General features: G+C 45.4%; 4 non-coding genes across 4 annotated transcripts; 2 read left to right on the top strand and 2 right to left on the bottom strand.

The window, feature by feature from the left end:
- The first annotated feature begins 5412 nt into the window (after positions 1-5412).
- LOC125967995 (U5 spliceosomal RNA) lies at positions 5413-5522 on the top strand. Its single transcript, XR_007480988.1, has one exon. It is a non-coding gene; the product is annotated as a U5 spliceosomal RNA (small nuclear RNA).
- Positions 5523-12241: 6719 nt separating this feature from the next.
- Positions 12242-12323, bottom strand: trnas-gcu (transfer RNA serine (anticodon GCU)). Its single transcript has one exon. It is a non-coding gene; the product is annotated as a tRNA-Ser (tRNA).
- A 1400-nt stretch (positions 12324-13723) lies between these two features.
- LOC125967997 (U5 spliceosomal RNA) lies at positions 13724-13835 on the top strand. The gene has a single exon (XR_007480990.1). It is a non-coding gene; the product is annotated as a U5 spliceosomal RNA (small nuclear RNA).
- A 1953-nt stretch (positions 13836-15788) lies between these two features.
- On the bottom strand, positions 15789-15861 carry trnah-gug (transfer RNA histidin (anticodon GUG)). The gene has a single exon. It is a non-coding gene; the product is annotated as a tRNA-His (tRNA).
- Between the last annotated feature and the right edge of the window lie 1685 nt (positions 15862-17546).

The following is a 17546-nucleotide window of genomic DNA, read 5'->3' as shown; positions in this document are numbered from 1 at the left end:
ACGGCAAAAGTCATTGCCAATCACCAGTTATCCAATTTACTCACTGTGTGCTCGTTTGATTTCTTCAGATTTAGGAAAATGCTAAGACACTGAAGCAGAAATTAGACTTACACAGGTTGGTTGAGTTCAATCACAATTCTTGTTCAGAAAGCTCTGTCTTCAGGAAAGTACAATACAGCGCTGGGCCTTTCAAGAGCGCAAAGTCTCCATTCAGAAAAGGCCACCTTCAAGGTTCTTTGGTCAGCTTATATTCAGTCGGCCAGTGTGGGCCGAGTTTGATGGGTGATGAGTCTTTGGGGTGGGGCAAGTTCACAGGAGAGTTTGATTCCATGGGAGTGGGTGCTGGTTCGGTGAGAGCTGGTTCCGTGGGGTTGGGTGCTGATTATGGGAGATTCGATTTGTGGGGGCTGTTGTTGTCCTTTCCGTCTTTCAGCCTTGACGATCGTCTTTGGCTTGGCTGTCTCCCTCTGGCACCTGCTGGTTTTATCTCCAAGTGACCTTCCTGTAAACATTCTTGCACATATACTGTTCCACCTCATCCATTCATCATTCTTTCAATTTTGTCATTTTGTACGGAATTATGTGAGCTTTTGGCTGTGACATCATCTACCTATTTATTAATGTTCCCTGACCATGCAAAGTTTGTACTCACCACTTACCATGTTTTTGTTTGTTTGTTCTTTTGATCTCCATGTACTTGCTTACGTCATCATATTCTTAATTTAATCATGCTTTCAACCATATCTTTTCTTTGTTAGGCAAAATATTTCCCTCTGTCCAGAACGTTCAGTAGTAATCGAAAACTGGTGTCTAGAATTAGTCAAAACATAAGATACAATCAAGTACTGAACATTTTTAGACAACTTTGGCAGTGTCCGTGATTTAGAAAATCATCAGGCATGCATTGAACAGTTCCTTAAGGGTCATTAAGCTATTCAGGCAATATATCAAAAAACATTTGTTATTTCAAAGTGCTCAGAAATATATATATCAGATCATAAAGTTATAAAAACCTTTCTCATTACCACTTATCAAAAATGTCTAGTTATGTCTTCTTTATTGATTTGGTGTGTAGGTATAATTATGTTTAAAATGTTTCTTTTATTTATTTAATATGTGAATATACTTGTCTGCTTATGTACTTTATTCAATGAGGTTTGAGCCAGGGCTGTGGACTCGGTCGGATTTTTGCACCGAGTCCGGCCTCTTGACCACCGAGTCCGAGTCCGGGTCCCAGTCCGGCTGTCAATTTTTTCCGTTAATTCATGTGACTGCTTCGTCTTTAGTCAAGGCTAATTTAGATCAAAATCTATCAGAACGAACGCAACTGCTTTCACACTGGCTGGTTCGGCTTATATAGGATCCCTTGCTGAGAGGGCGGACGTAAAAGTGAGGCGACGTTCCAATCGGACGTCGGATCGATAACATTTTCCCTGCCCCACCGGAGTTGTGCTAGTTCATAACGTAGATCACTCGAGGCATAGTCATAAATGTACGGTTGACAATTTAACCGATAGAAGTGGATACATTGGAACATAACCTACACTCTAATATATTATTTGACATGGTATTAAATGCGTGGCTTTACAAAAACGGTCATTGAAGCCCACCCTTAGCCCTGAGTGCCATTGGCATGAGGCAAAACGCTTGAAAACACTCTTGCCCAATTAAATAACCATTCTGAAACACGGGACATGTAAGATAATATTTTTTAATCATTAATTACACCATTATAGCTCAGACATTTATCTAAACACAAATAATTAGTGACGACCCCACAACTATCGAAACACATCAATGATATAAGCTGGGTGACATAATCGTCCTTGACATTGGTACATAATGTAAACATTAGCCTAAGTGCAACTCAACGTGGCCACATTGATCGTAAGCAGGGCTGTGGACAGTATTCCTACTCGCATTCTGAGCAGCATGATGAAAATAAAATTGAACGTGATTTTTTTATTGTCGGACTCGGTGGACTCGGTCAAAATCAGCACCGAGTCTGAGTCCGAGTCCGGCAAAAATGACAGAGTCCGACCGAGTCCGAGTCCCCGAGTCAGAGTCCAAGTCCAGGAATATAGGTACGTTTTGTGTGCCAAATCTTCATTACAGCCAATAGCAGATTTCTGATTAAAGGTACAAAAAGAAAAGCAATGACTATGTGTGTCCGCTGGTTCTTCTCTGCAACACAGGAAGTTTGCATTCACTACAGTTGTGCCCATCGGCAAAAGGCAGCCCCCAACTACCACATGAGTAGCCGACAGGCCTGTTCTAAAACAACTCACTGATGAGGACGTATTATTTTCAAGGAATGTTCTAGAAGTAATCGTTGTTAAAAAAAAAAAACACATGATGGTGGTTCTTGGAGATCACTGTTTATATATACACACACAAATATATATATTGAGTCTAGGGAGACAAATACACCGCAAACTGTGGGTAGGTGTCAGGTGATGAGCCACAGAAAAAAATCACAGTTGCCACAGAAAGATGACAAGCCTCATTTTGAAGCAGAGCTAAACATCAGGGATGAGAACGGCAAATGAAAAAAAACACTGATATATTGATCAAAACCAGAGCACATTTCTTGGCTTGCTTATCCGAGTCGACAGCATAGACATGGAGACTTTCAAGGCAAGTTACCCCAAGTTGCGCAGCGGTCTGGGTTAGCTACAACAACCATACACCATAAAGGTCAAGCCAGGTGCCGTGCCATATTCAGTAAAAAAAAACAGGAGGATTCCACTACCACTGGTGGGTGAAGTCAAGAGAGAGCTCCAGCGCATGGAAGCTCTGGGCGTCATTAGTCGGGTGAAGGAGCCAACTGATTGGTGTGCCGGCATGGTGGTCGTGCCCCAAAAGGACAAAAGCAGCATTTGAAGACCTAAAGAAAGCTCTGTCCTCTCCTCCGGTGCTGGCTATGTATGACCCGGGCAGAGACACCAAAGTATCTGCTGATGCATCATCGTATGGGTTGGGGGGCGTAATTCTTCAGAAATGAGGGGAAGGATGGAAGCCTGTGTCTTACGCATCACGGTCACTCACTCCAACTGAGCAACGATACACACAGGTGGAGAAGGAAGCTCTGGGCCTCACATGGGCCTCACATGGGCCTGTGAACGGTTTCGGGATTTCCTCATTGGAAAGGAGTTTTGCCTGGAGACCGACCATAAACCCCTTCTCATCCTGCTTGGAGCCCAAGCACTGGATCTTTTGCCACAGAGAATCCAGGGTTTCAGGATGAGGGTGATGTGCTACTCATACTCCATCGTGCACGTACCAGGAAAGTCGCTTTGGACAGCAGACACACTTTCACGTGCAACCTGTAAAATGACGCATGTCCACTGATGACCAGGAGCTGATGGAGAGCACAAACATATTTGTGGACTGTGTCACTGAGAGTCTACCTGTCAGCTCATCATATACAGAAAACCTGAAAGAGCAGTTGAAAGCCGACAGTGTCTGCTCGCGTGTCATGACCATGTGCATGGAAGGATGGCCAGCACATGCAAAACAGGAACCAGCGCTAAAAAATGACTGGCCGGAGCGAGCCACATTAACAGTGAAAGATGCTAAAGGACACACGACTGGTAATACCTTCCGCAATGAGGAACGACGTGCTGTTCAAATTACACGAAGGACACTTAGGTGTCCTGGAATGTAAATCACGTGCACGTCAATCTGTGTGGTGGCCGGGACTCAGCCAGCAAGTGAACAAAATGGTACTGAACTGCAGGACATGCATACAAGAGCGACACAACCCAAAAGAGGCACTCGTGCCATCAGGGTGCCCTGAAAGACCTTGGCAAAAGTTAGGAACAGACCTTTCTACACAAGAGGCAGAATAATCCTCTAAGGCAGTGGTTCTTAACCTTTTTGGAGGTACCGAACCCCATCAGGTCCATATGTGCATTCAACAAACCCCTCTTTGGGGGGCGGGTTAAACGAACCCCATCAGTTTCATGTGCACATTCACCGAACCCCTCTATATAGGGGGGGATGACATACCAGCAAATCAGTGTGACTTCTGCTGTTGCCTTTGCAAGAACAGTTCAGATATGCGTTATCACGAATTTACACGATATTCAGGTGTGTTCAGCCATCCGTGGGCGGGGGGGGGGGGTCCCGGGGCGGGGGCGGGGCAATGACATACCAGCTCTGCCGAACCCCTGAAGCCGACTCACCTAACCCCTAGGGTTCGATCGAACCCAGGTTAAGAACCACTGCTCTAAGGTCTGACGAGACAAAGGCAGTCTACCCTATGATCCCTGGAAAAAGGGAGATGTGGTATTATCGTATGTTGAAACTATAATATTATATAGTTTGTTATTGGAGGTCTCAAATAATGTTGACAGTTGGGGGCTCTGTGGTGCGCCAGGGGCATTGTACTGCTATGTAAGACATGAGTGGGGAGAAAATAAAAAGTTGCTGAATAAAGAAGTTGCATTCGTGTTCATCTCTACTCCGTATAAACACAACAGTCGTGGACTGCGTTCGCGCTCTCCCCTGGTCTTTCTGATTAAAACAAAAATCACACGCAGTCGTACGTACATGGAGTTTAGGTCTGCGGTGCTGTGACACACTGAATGCTTTTGAGCATGTTATTAACTGTACTATGGAACTGTGCATTTGCTTGCTAAACTGTATTAACCAAATTAGTCAATGCAAAATAATATGGAATTACCACGTTCCTGACTCGTCATATGATATGAACGTATCAAAACCTTTTTGTCGGCTGTAGGTCTGTCTTTTTAAGAATACGCCCGATTGTTGTTCCTCATACATCTCAGTATAGATTTCTAGAAAACAACATTTACTTTCTAAAGTAAATTGACAGATTTATATTCAAATGTCAAATATCGAACGCCACCATCACAGTGGAGGTAAATTACACTCCAAACCATGCCAGCAACGAGAAAAGCCTCAATTATTTGCGACACGAGAGATATAGAGCACTTCTGAAATTTGAGAAATCATTTGAGAAATTACGATCGTATTTTGTTTCCCGATTTGAATAAAGTTATGAAATCACACGTTTTCAAATAAAACACAGAGATGGGATCATTTCCCATTCTCTCATACCAAAAGTACACGTACCAAGACATACAACTGTTTTTACCTTCAATACTCATAATAGACGCCCAATCGATAGGTGACACTGTTTGAAAGAAGGTTTGATCAGGTACCTACAATCCTGTGCGCCAAAGATGTTTAAAGTAAAAAAGACATTAATGAAAACAAAATACTTGTTTAAACCTTCTATTTAGGTTGAGTCCTTGTAAGTATAGTAAATCTATCAACGTCTATTGTTTGTATTAGAAGGACTGGTTGCTACAATTTGAGTGTGAGACCGCCTGTGAATTTGGTGAGACCAGCAGTGACGTGGCCCGTTTTGACCCAGATTATCAGATCTCTCTTTCTTTTCAGATGGAATAAATCTTTCGCCTTTTACTAAAGATTTCCGTGGGGAGGAACAATAAGAGTCTATCTCTACCCATTCTCACCAACGGTTTGTTAGAATAGGCCTCTTTGGCACCACTTTTATGGTTAAAATTCTCTCTTCTATGATCAGCTCTCTTAATCCCTCAAACCCAAGAACCGAGACTACACTTGATTTTAGCCAAAAGGCCGAGAAGCGATGGAGTATGCGAGTGACGGACTCACTTACAGGCTTCCCCGTCTACCCATTCTCAGCAACGGTTTGTTAGAATAGGCCTCTTTGGCACATGTGATTAGCTGGGTAGCTTGAGCTATGCCGTTATATCGCTGCAACCCTTCTCTTGCTTTATTAGCTTTCTCTTCTCTATGACACCCTTTGCACATATGTAGAAGTCGCTCTCAGTTAAGACTACAAGGTCACACGTCATCACACAGGCTAGGCAGAGTCGCCTCCTTGCAGAAAGGCGGCCCAGAGTAGTATAAGAGCAGGAACCTTGGCGCTGGGAGAGGGACCTTCTTTCGCATCTCGCAGAAAGGGCTCCACAGCTGTGCATCGATCATTCTGGCATACATCAAATAGTTAAACTGTGAAGGCTGCCTCTTGGTAATTGCTGTTAGCATATCGAGCATTAAAGATAAAGAACTGGGATCAAACCTAACAGGTTACAGTACGGAACAGAGTGCTGCTCTTCTGGGCACTAATAAATCGGCAAACTTGTCTGATGACTTATTTGTTCACTCTTCTTCACTCGCAGTAATAAATATAGTTCACGAGGCATATATGCTTCCCCTTTCAGCAGTCTCTATCCAAATACACAGTGTAGATACCTATTAAAATGGTAGACCCGATGAACATGAAAGGCAAAGATGGATAATTCGCCAAGAACTTTCCAGGGTCATCATATGTACAACGGCTGCACCGAAAGAGTTGGGCCAGAATAGAGCGGAACTCATGCAGAAGTGCATGAACACCACCTTGCTGAAAGAATAAAACCAACACAATGCATGAATTCACGACAAATGACATACCAGCAAATCGGTGTGACTTCTGCTATTGCCTTTGCGAGACCAGTTCAGATATGCTTTATCACGAATTTATAAATCTGGTGTGTTCGGACCTCCGCAGTGGAGGCTCTGCTGAACCCCTGAGACCGACTCACCGAACCCCTAGAGTTTGACCAAATCCAGGTTAAGAACCACTGGTTTAGAGGCAGTTATTTCTGCAAAAGGAGGATCTACTAAATATTGCTGTCATTTTTCTGTTGGAGTTTCCAAATGTATGCACCTGCCTACTTTTGTTTAAATAATGATTGCACCCTGTCTGCAAATCCTATAAACTTCATTTCACTTCTCAAATATCTGTGTTGATCACTGCCATCATCCGCCATGCATGGATTCGGGCCATCTGATTGGTTCCTTTGCCCCCCCATACACACAGGAATTGGTTAGGACTTGATTAGTAAATGCTAGGAATCGTTTTGCCTGTCTGTTCAGAGCAAGAAACAAGCCACTAGCCCCACGGGAAGTTGTCATTTTCTGTAAGCTTGTGTGTATGTAAATTTGTCATGGTCCAACGTAAGACTGTTTAGGGTGAATAAAAAATAACTGCAACAAGTTTATTCTGCTATTAACCAGATTCAAACTGGGGTTGCAGCCGCCTCATTGCTATATTATGGCCAATATGCAGTTGCATGTTTAGGGTCTTTTCTCTAGGAACTTCAGCCACGACACCCAGGCAGACCATGAAAGAATGTCGATGTTAAAATGTTGGTTGAACTATCCAATAACTACGCAGATCCGATGATTCCTAAGACTTGAGATCAGACAAAATTGGAAAGACTATTTTTTGATGGTGTCTGTGAGTTACTTCAACCCAAAAGTTCACATAAATTACACATAGCTAATGTTGACCACAAAATGGTATGTGAGCTGGCCAGGAGTCCTGGAATCTTTTGATTTGTAGACAGATGCGTTATCCATTGCTCCACGAGCCCCACGGGAATATGTGGCTTATAAACTTGTGTGTAACACTTTTGCAAAAATGAAAAACAAAAAAAAAATGGGTGACATTATTTGAATATGCCATGATGCTTTATCCATTGCGCCATTCGCCCTACAAGTTAAGGCTATCGACCGCAAACGTGAGGAAAATCGTCATTGTCCAAAAGATGGCTGTTCAGCAATAGTGAGCAAGGGACAAATTCCACATAGTTATTTGAGTATGCCATGACCCTGATTCGAACCAGGGTTGCTGCAGCCACAACACCGAGTACTAACCACTATATGATCATGGCCAATATGCGCAACTTATTTAACGCTACTGCATACAGGCCATGATCGTGTAGTGGTTAATGGTTGTGTTCCATTCGAATCCGGGTTATGGTATAATCAAATTACTTTGATGAATTTGTCTGCTGGTCACTGTTGCTAAGCAGCCTTCCTTTGGACAATGACAGTTTTCCACACAAGTTTACAGTCGATACAGTCTTGTAGGGTGAGTGGCGCAATGGATGACACATGACGGCAGATTCAAGTGATGAGAATCGAAACAACAGATTCAAGAGACCCAAGGTAAATGAACACAACCCGTTTCGTTTCAATTGACAGCCCATGTGACATGCACCTCAGATGAAATGGGGCTAGTTGATCAACAGCAATGTTTTAACGAAGGGATCATCTGGGAGTTAAACCCCAGACCTCTCACACCCAAAGCAAGATTCATACCCCTAGACCACTGGTGTCAAACTCGAGGCCCGGGGGCCAGTTATGGCTCACCGTATCATTTTCTGTGGCCCGCAACGACAAATTGTGCATTAAATCTATGTCATACTAACATTGCAAATTGTCGGAACTTTTAAGAATCTTCTTAAAATTATTTTTGAAATATGTGAAAAGTTTCCACGAGTCTGATTTGAAAAAGCAATTATTTGTCAGTTTGTTTTGTAGCTTATACTGTATATAATATGAGGCGTTTATTTATTTGGGTTGACAGTCATAATGGCCCATCGAGGGAAACTTTGACTACAATGTGGCCCGCGACAAAAATGAGTTTGACACCCCTGCCCTAGACCAACGAGCCTCAAAGAAAGCTTGCAGACCATGGTACATTCTGTGTAACATTGGCCTGTCATATGAGAAAGGACTCATATGTGAGGTTGCTGTTTGTGGACTTCAGCTCTGCCTTCAACACCATTGTGCCGCAGCGACTCATCTGCAAACTCTATGAGCTGGGCCTCAGTACCTCCCTCTGCAACTGGATACTGGACTTCCTCTGTCAGAGGCCTCAGGTGGTGCGTGTTGGCGACAAAATCTCCGCCAGCATCACGCTGAGCACGGGGGCCCCCCAGGGCTGCGTGCTCAGTCCATTGCTCTTCACCCTGCTGACGCATGACTGCACTGCGACCTACAGCGACAACCACATAGTGAAGTTTGCTGACGACACGACTCTGGTGGGTCTCATCACGAAAGGCGACGAGACTCGGTACAGGTCGGAAGTTGACCTTCTGACCACGTGGTGCAGGGACAACAACCTCCTGCTGAACGTCAATAAGACCAAGGAAATCATTGTTGACTTCCGGAAGGGTCACACAACACACCTGCCGCTGATCATCAACGGTGCTGTGGTGGAGAGGGTGAGCTGCACCAAGTTCCTGGGGGTGCACATCAGTGAGGACCTCTCCTGGTCCGCAAACACCTCGTCACTGGCAAAGAAAGCTCAGCGCCGCCTGTACTTCCTGCGGAAGCTCAGGCGTGCATGTGCTCCTCAGGCAGTCCTGTCTACATTCTACCATGGCACCATTGAGAGCGTCCTCACCAGTTGCATCGCTGTCTGGGGTGGTAACTGCACTGAACAGAACTTGAAGGCCCTGCAGCGCATAGTGAATACGGCTGGTAAGACTCTTGGTGCTTCGCTCCCCTCCCTGAAGGACATTTACACCTCCCATCTCGCCCGCAAGGCAACCTCGATTGCCAGAGATGTGAGTCACCCGGCTCACTCTTTGTTTGACCTTCTGCCCTCTGGGAAGAGGTACAGGAGCCTGCGCTCCCGCACCACCAGACTCGCCAACAGCTTCTTTCTCCAGGCTGTTAGGGCCCTGAACTCGCGACCCCCTTCTGCGTAGCGTGCGGCACTGTTGCGCTATTTTCGGGAATGTCTGCTGTACGCGCACTTGCTCCTTTTTTTTCTGCTCCTCTTATTTATTTATTTATTTATTTATTTATTTATTTATTTATTTATTTATTTATTTATTTATTTATTTACCGTATTTGCCGGTGTATTGGTCGACCTTTTTCGATCCAAAATCAACCGAAAAAAATCGACCTCGACTTATACACCGAGTCATAAAATTTAACTTCGTATTCATCGCTTCAAATGTGATGGTAACCAAGGCCGTTTCTCATGCATCTCATTGTGCGTTGCACTTAGAAAATTTGAACCGGGCGGCGTGCGCGAGTGCGCGGCCCACTGGAAGTCCAATGAGGCGCCGCGATCTCCTGCGCGGTGCTTATAAAATGCCGATCCGCTCGGCTTGGAGCTATTTCCGACCTCCTGTTGGTGCCGGGCGGTGTGCGCGAGCTCGCCGGCCGCGATCTCCTGCGCGGTGCTTATAAAGTGCCGATCCGCTCGGCTTGGAGCTATTTCCGACCTCCCGTTGGTGCCGGGCGGCGTGCGCGAGCTCGCCGGCCGCGATCTCCTGCGCGGTGCTTATAAAGTGCCGATCCGCTCGGCTTGGAGCTATTTCCGACCTCCCGTTGGTGCCGGGCGGCGTGCGCGAGCTCGCCGGCCGCGATCTCCTGCGCGGTGCTTATAAAGTGCCGATCCGCTCGGCTTGGAGCTATTTCCGACCTCCCGTTGGTGCCGGGCGGCGTGCGCGAGCTCGCCGGCCGCGATCTCCTGCGCGGTGCTTATAAAGTGCCGATCCGCTCGGCTTGGAGCTATTTCCGACCTCCCGTTGGTGCCGGGCGGCGTGCGCGAGCTCGCCGGCCGCGATCTCCTGCGCGGTGCTTATAAAGTGCCGATCCGCTCGGCTTGGAGCTATTTCCGACCTCCCGTTGGTGCCGGGCGGCGTGCGCGAGCTCGCCGGCCGCGATCTCCTGCGCGGTGCTTATAAAGTGCCGATCCGCTCGGCTTGGAGCTATTTCCGACCTCCCGTTGGTGCCGGGCGGCGTGCGCGAGCTCGCCGGCCGCGATCTCCTGCGCGGTGCTTATAAAGTGCCGATCCGCTCGGCTTGGAGCTATTTCCGACCTCCCGTTGGTGCCGGGCGGCGTGCGCGAGCTCGCCGGCCGCGATCTCCTGCGCGGTGCTTATAAAGTGCCGATCCGCTCGGCTTGGAGCTATTTCCGACCTCCCGTTGGTGCCGGGCGGCGTGCGCGAGCTCGCCGGCCGCGATCTCCTGCGCGGTGCTTATAAAGTGCCGATCCGCTCGGCTTGGAGCTATTTCCGACCTCCCGTTGGTGCCGGGCGGCGTGCGCGAGCTCGCCGGCCGCGATCTCCTGCGCGGTGCTTATAAAGTGCCGATCCGCTCGGCTTGGAGCTATTTCCGGCCTCCCGTTGGTGCCGGGCGGCGTGCGCGAGCTCGCCGGCCGCGATCTCCTGCGCGGTGCTTATAAAGTGCCGATCCGCTCGGCTTGGAGCTATTTCCGACCTCCTGTTGGTGCCGGGCGGCGTGCGCGAGCTCGCCGGCCGCGATCTCCTGCGCGGTGCTTATAAAGTGCCGATCCGCTCGGCTTGGAGCTATTTCCGGCCTCCCGTTGGTGCCGGGCGGCGTGCGCGAGCTCGCCGGCCGCGATCTCCTCCGCGGTGCTTATAAACAGCCGCATGCGCACGGCCTCCCGGAATTTGAACACATTTCGTCAATAAATTTCGCATATTGAATTTTGAAGTTTAATATAATGCAACAATTGAGCTCGACTTATACAAAGGATATATCATAAAATCGTAAATTTCCGTTGAATTTTAGGGGGTCGACTTATACACCGAGTCGACCTGTACACCGGCAAATACGGTATTTATTTATTTATTTATTTATTTATTGTTGTGTTATTTATTCATTATTTATTCAGCACGCTTTTGTTATACTTGTTTACTTGTTTGTCTGTTGTGAGCCATGTCTTGTCACCGTGGGATAGGGGGGAACGAAATTTCGGTTTCTTTGTGTGTCTTTGGCATGTGGAGAAATTGACAATAAAGCTGACTTTGACTTTGACTTTGACTCCACACAACGATAGACAACAGTGTTTCAAAGAAGAGCTCGTCCGGGAGTTTAACCCGGGCAATCAAAGAACCCTAGGCGAGAATCATTCCCCTGCACCAATGAGCCCCATAGTAGACCAGCTGACCCCATTACATTCCAGCAGAATTTCAAAGATTCTCCCAGAAGGTAAACTTAAAAACACATGGAAGAACACACACAGGTGAAAAAAATGTTTCCTGCTCAGCTTGTGGCCAAAGATTCTCAGAGAAAGGAAGCTTGAAAAGACACACAACAACCCACACTGGTAAGAACCCTTTTTCCTGCTCAGTTTGTGGCCAAAGATTCTCTCAGAAGGTAAATTTAGAAACACATGCAAGAACACACACAGGTGAAAAGCCTTTTTCTTACTCAGTTTGTGGCCAAAGATTCTCAGAGATGGGAAACTTCAAAAGACACACAAGAACCCACACTGGTGAGAAAAACCTTTTGCCTGCTCAGTTTGTGGTCAAAGATTCTCAGAGAAGCGACAGTTCAAAACACATACACAGGTAAGAACCCTCTTTCCTGTTTAGTTTGTGGCAAATATTCTCTCAAAGCAAGCCTTCGACGAGGATGGGATTTGAACCCATGCGTGCAGAGCACAACGGATTAGCAATCCATCGCCTTAACCTCTCGGCCACCTCGTCTTGTGTTGATAAGTCATGTTACGTATGTTGTGCCAAGATACTTTGGATGTGAATGTGAAACCGACGAGGATGTGATATGAAATGATGAGTGGAGAGCACAATGGAGTAGCAACCCATCGCCTAAATATTTCAGCCATCGCATCTCATGCATGAGTTGAATAGGCGACGTGATATGGTATGTACGGTGTAGTATAAGCCGCAAGGTAAAATGATACGATACTTTAGATGTGTAACGAAGAAAAGGTAAGCCACAAAATAAGTGACACTGTAAACAAAGCAAAACGTTTTTTCAATGTTGTCTCACCCCAAATCTTTGGGATCATCGGATCTGCACAGTTGGATAGTTCCACCGACATTTTAACATCAACATTCTTTCATGGGTGTCTTGGCTGAAGATCCTAAAGAAAAGACCCTAAACTTATTGTATGCGATTGCATATTGGTCATGATCGTATAGTGTTGTGGCCGTAGCATCACCGGAACGAATCTGGGTCATGGCGTCAGTAAATTACCTTGCTGAATTTGTCCGTTGTTCACTGTTGCCAAACAGCCTTCTGTTGAACGCAGGCTTCCAGACATTACGTCCACCTATGTTTTAACATCAACTTTATTTCATAAAGTTCTTCCAAATTCATCTTGGTGAAACTCCCTCCCTCAGGTGTTCCCATCTTTTTTTAGGCCTGGCTGCCACGAGGCAGCGGTAGAAACAAAATATGACCCTGAAAGGGCACGCCCAAACCGGCTATGATATTAATCAGAATTCGTTCATCACTAAAATGCAGTCCTCAGGTCCATGTCATATTCGCTACCAATCGGAATGTAACGGACAGATTTATATTCAAATGTCAAATCTCGAACGCCACCGTCGCAGTGGAGGTGAATTACACTCCAAATTCACCTCCACTGCAACGACAAAAGCCTCAATTATTTGCGACACGAGAGATATAGAGCACTTCTGAAATTTGAGAAATCATTTGAGAAATTACGATCGTATTTTCTTTCCCGATTTGTGTCGTTATGAAATCACATGTTTTCAAATAAAACACAGAGATGGGATCGTTTCCCATTCTCTGATATCAAAAGTACACGTACCAAGACATACAACTGTTTTTACCTTCAATACTCAAAATAGACGCCCAATCGCTGTTTGAAAGAATGTGTTCGATCAGGTACCTACAATCCTGTGCGCCAACAATGTTTTAAGTAAAAAAGACATTAATGAACACAAAATACTCGTTCGTTTAAACCTTCTATTTAGGTTGAGGCCTTCTAAGTATAGTAAATCTATGAACGTCTATTGTTTGTATTAGAAGGAATGGTTGCTGCAATTTGAGTGTGAGACCCTCTGTGAATTTGGTGAGACCAGCAGTGGGGTGGCCCGTTTTCACCCAGATTATCAGCTCATTCTTTTTTCTCTTCAGATCGAATAAATCGTTCGCCTTTTACTAAAGATTTCCGTGGGGAGGAACAATAAGAGTCTATCTCTAGCCATTCTCACCAACGGTTTGTTAGAATAGGCCTCTTTGGCACATGTGTTTAGCTGGGCAGCTTGAGCTATGCCGTTATATTGCTGCAACCCTTCTCTTGCTTTATTAGCTTTCTCTTCTCTATGACACCCTTTGCACATATGTAGAATTCGCTCTCAGTTAAGACGACAAGGTCACACGTTATCATACAGATTAGGCAGAGTCGCCTCCTTGCAGGAAGGCGGCCCAGAGTAGTATAAGAGCAGGAACCTTGGCGCTGAGAGAGGGACCTTCTTTCGCATCTGGCAGAAAGGGCTCCACAGCTGTGCATCGATCATTCTGGCATACATTAAAGAGTTAAACTGTGAAGGCTGCCTCTTGGTAATTGCTGTTAGCATATCGAGCATTAAAGATAAAGAACCGGGAACAAACCTAGCAGGTTACAGTACGGAACAGAGTGCTGCTCTTCTGGGCACTAATAAATCGGCAAGCTTGTCTGCTGACTTATTTGTTCACTCTTCTTCACCCGCAGTAATGCATGTAGTTCACGAGGCATATATGTGTCCCCTTTCAGCAGTCTCTATCCAAATACACAGTGTAGGTACCTATTAAAAGGGTAGTCCCGATGAACATGAAAGGCAAAGATTGATCATTCGCAAAGAACTTTCCATGGTCATCATATGTACGAAAGAGTTGGGCCAGAAGACTAGAGCGGAACTTATGCAGAAGTGCATGGACACCACCTTGTTGAAAGAATAAAACCAACACAATGCATGAATTCACGACAAATGATATACCAGCAAATCAGTAGTACTTCTGCTGTTGCCTTTGCGAGACCAGTTCAGATATGCGTTATCACGAATTTATAAATCAGGTGTGTTCGGACCTCCGCAGTGGAGGGAGGCTCTGCTAAACCCCTGAGACCGACTCACCGAACCCCTAGAGTTTGACCGAATCCAGGTTAAGAACCACTGGTTCAGAGGCTGTTATTTCTGCAAAAGGAGGAACTACTAAATATTGATGTCATTTTTCTGTTGGGGTTTCCAAATGTATGCGCCTGCCTACTTTTGTTTAAATAATGATTGTACACTGTCTGCAAATCCTATAAACTTCATTTCAATTCTCAAATATCACTGTGTCGATCACTGCCGTCATCGGCCATGCATGGATTCGGGCCATCTGATTGGTTCCTTTGCCCCCCCCCCTCCCCCATACACACACAGGAATTGGTTAGGACTTGATTAGTAAGTGTTAGGAATCGTTTTGGCTGTCCGTTCAGAGCAAGGAACGAGCCACTAGCCCCACGGGAAGTTGTCATTTTCTGTAAGCTTGCGTGTATGTAAATTTGTCATGGTCCAACGTAAGACTGTTGAGGGTGAATAAAAAATAACTGCAACAAGTTCATTCGGCTATTAACCAGATTCAAACTGGGGTTGCAGCCGCCTCAATGCTATATTATGGCCAACATGCAGTTGCATGTTTAGGGTCTTTTCTCTAGGATCTTCAGCCACGACACTCAAGCAGACCATGAAAGATTGTTGATGTTAAAATGTTGGTGGAACTATCCAATAACTACGCAGATCCGATGATCCCTAAGTCTCGAGATGAGACAAAATTGGAAAGACTATTGGTTGACAGTGTCTGTGAGTTACTTCAACCCAATAGTTCACAGAAATTACACATAGCTAATGTTGACCACAAAATGGCATGTGAGCTGGCCAGGAGTCCTGGAATCTTCTGATCTGTAGACAGATGCGTTCGTTATCCATTGCTCCACGAGCCCCACGGGAATATGTGGCTTGTAAGCTTTTGCAAAAATGAAAAAATAAAATAAAAAATGGGTGACATTATTTGAATACGCCATGATGCTTTATCCATTGCGCCACTCGCCCTACAAGTTAAGGCTATCGACCGCAAACGTGTGGAAAATCGTCATTGTCCAAAAGATGGCTGTTTAGCAATATTAAGAAAGGGACAAATTCCACACAGTAATTGGAGTGTGCCATGACCCGGATTTGAACCGGGGTTGCTGCGGCCACAACGCAGAGTACTAACCACTATACCATCATGTGCATCTTATTAACGCTACTGCATACAGGCCATGATCGTGTAGTGGTTAATGTTCGATTCGAATCCGGGTTATGGTATAATCAAATGACCTTGTTGAATTTGTCTGCTGGTCACTGTTGCTAAACAGCCTTCCTTTGGACAATGACAGTTTTCCACACAAGTTTACAGTCGATACAGTCTTGTAGGGTGAGTGGCGCAATGGATGACACATGACGGCAGATTCAAGTGATGAGAATCGAAACAACAGATTCAAGAGACCCAAGGTAAATGAACACAACCCGTTTCGTTTCAATTGACAGCCCATGTGACATGCACCTCAGATGAAATGGGGCTAGTTGATCAACAGCAATGTTTTAACGAAGGGATCATCTGGGAGTTAAACCCCAGACCTCTCACACCCAAAGCAAGATTCATACCCCTAGACCACTGGTGTCAAACTCGAGGCCCGGGGGCCAGTTATGGCCCACCGTATCATTTTCTGTGGCCCGCAACGACAAATTGTGCATTAAATCTATGTCATACTAACATTGCAAATTGTCGGAACTTTTAAGAATCTTCTTAAAATTATTTTTGAAATATGTGAAAAGTTTCCACGAGTCTGATTTGAAAAAGCAATTATTTGTCAGTTTGTTTTGTAGCTTATACTGTATATAATATGAGGCGTTTATTTATTTGGGTTGACAGTCATAATGGCCCGTCGAGGGAAACTTTGACTACAATGTGGCCCGCGACAAAAATGAGTTTGACACCCATGCCCTAGACCAACGAGCCTCAAAGAAAGCTTGCAGACCATGTTACATTCTGTGTAACATTGGCCTGTCAAACACTCCATACAACGATAGACAACAGTGTTTCAAAGAAGAGTCCGTCCGGGAGTTTTACCCGGGTAATCAAAGAACCCTAGGCAAGAATCATTCCCCTGCACCAATGAGCCCCATACTAGACCAGCTGACCCCATTATATTCCGATTGGTAGCCCATGTGACATGGACCTGAAGACTGAATGTCAGTGATTTAAGTCAAGTCAACAAGTCCGATGTCAGCGGCGCGTTGCAGTTCAAATTTTGCTACAGGCCCATATAACAATATATAAACTATGTATGAAATAACAAAAATATAAACAACTATTTTATCGAACCATGCATGTCACTCCAAATCAATAAATCCATCAGAATCTTCGTCTTCCGTGTCACTTGAGAAAAAAACAAAAGAAAAAAAAATTGACGCCGGAAAGAATACGTGTGCCACGGACGTCAGACTAGATATATCAAATAAATGTAATATAAACATCAATTTTAACAAACCATCCGTGTCACTCCAAATCATTAAATCCACCGGAATATTCATCCTATGTGTAAAAAAACCCCCAAAATAAACAGCTGTCGATTCCGGACCTACGTGCGGCGCTGATGTCAGCCTCATTTTCAGTTGGCGGCTCCAATTATTCCACAGATCTACATATATAACTATATCGTAGCGTTACAGAAGTACCAGGCAAGACGTGGGTTTGGTAACAGGCCGGCTCTTTATTTCACAAATCAAGAGCTCAACATGTGAGCCAACACACGCAAGCGCCCAGGATCGCTCTTTCCGCCCCCCCCCACGCCCTGCTGCCTTCACGGCCTCCCTAAAAAATCGGAAACTACTGAAGTCTAACAACATACACGTTGCTACTCTAAATAAACTACA

Source organism: Syngnathus scovelli, unplaced genomic scaffold (assembly GCF_024217435.2).
Source record: "Syngnathus scovelli strain Florida unplaced genomic scaffold, RoL_Ssco_1.2 HiC_scaffold_41, whole genome shotgun sequence".
Classification (NCBI taxonomy): Eukaryota; Metazoa; Chordata; class Actinopteri; order Syngnathiformes; family Syngnathidae; genus Syngnathus; species Syngnathus scovelli.
This window is presented reverse-complemented; position numbering and strand designations above follow the sequence as displayed.